Below are 1,260 nucleotides of genomic sequence, written 5' to 3'. Positions count from 1 at the left end.
AAGGACAGAGAAAGCCAGAAAGCATCATGGCACTGAGACACAGACATCTGGGGCACTGCATCCTGAATACAGTGTGAGTCCCAGCCCTGGCTTCATCCAGGGAAGGATGCCATCAAACAACGGCCCAGAAAGTACAAGAAAGGGAAATGGAGTTGCAGAACTATTTCTGTGTGAGGAATGATTTCCTTGGATCAGGGCTTGGAAAAAATAGAAAGAGCAATTGAAAGCAGATAGCACAGGGTTTGCAAAGGGAGAGCTGAGGGGAGAAGGGAACAGGCTGTGCCTTTGGGCAGAAGCAGTACAGAGAGCCGCAGCTGAGGAGGTGGATGATCACCTCTGTAAGTCCTGGGCTGAGGACTGAGGGTATGTGGGTTAACAAAAATAGAAAAGGAAAAAAATCTAAAGGAGGGGGCAAAGCCAGCTAAAGGTTATTGGAGGCGAGTCCTGCAAAAACAACTTGAGATGTGGCGGTGGAGATGAAACACTTTGGCTGGAGGAAATACTACTGTGCATGGTTTGGAGCATCTGTTGGCCAAGGAGAGGCTGCGGGCTGGAGAAGGGAAGGGACTGTGGGGGATCTTATCAAGGGATCACAGATAACCTGAGTTGGAAGGGACCCATGAGGATCATCCGTCCAACTCCCAGCTCCACACAGCACCACCCATAATCAAACCCAACGTCTGAGAGCACTGTCCAAATGCTCCCTGAGCTCCATCAGCTCAGGGCCATGCCCACTGCCCTGGGCAGGCTGTTCCATGCCCACCGCCCTCTGGTGCAGACCCTTTCCCTCCCCCCCATCTGCCCCTGGCCTGACGCAGCTCCACGCCGTTCCTTCGGGCCCTGTCGCTGTCACACAGAGCAGAGCTCAGCGCTGCCCCTCCACTCCCTGTGAGGAGCTGCAGCCGCCATGAGGCCTCCCCTCAGCCTGCTCTGCTCTGGGCAGAGCTCAGCCGCGCCTCACAGGTCTCGCCCTTAGACCCTTCCCCATCCTTGTAGCCGTCCTTTGGACACTCTTTCATGGTTTTATGTCCTCCTTATGTTGTGTCACACAATGCTCGATATCAATGCAAACAAACGCCTGGCCGGGCTGTATGAATTAGGAGCCAGGCTCCAGCGGTACCCAGTGACAGGAAAGGGCGGCAGGGCGCAGCCCATAACACACGGGCCCACACCAGCAGCACGGCCGGGCTCACGGCGGGCAGCAGCCGCGTGAGGGCGGCGCGGGGCCGGGCGCTGTGGGGCGCTGCTGGGCGGAGCCGC

This window comes from Gallus gallus, chromosome 1 (genome assembly GCF_016699485.2).
Source record: "Gallus gallus isolate bGalGal1 chromosome 1, bGalGal1.mat.broiler.GRCg7b, whole genome shotgun sequence".
NCBI classification, from domain to species: Eukaryota; Metazoa; Chordata; class Aves; order Galliformes; family Phasianidae; genus Gallus; species Gallus gallus.
This window is presented reverse-complemented; position numbering follows the sequence as displayed.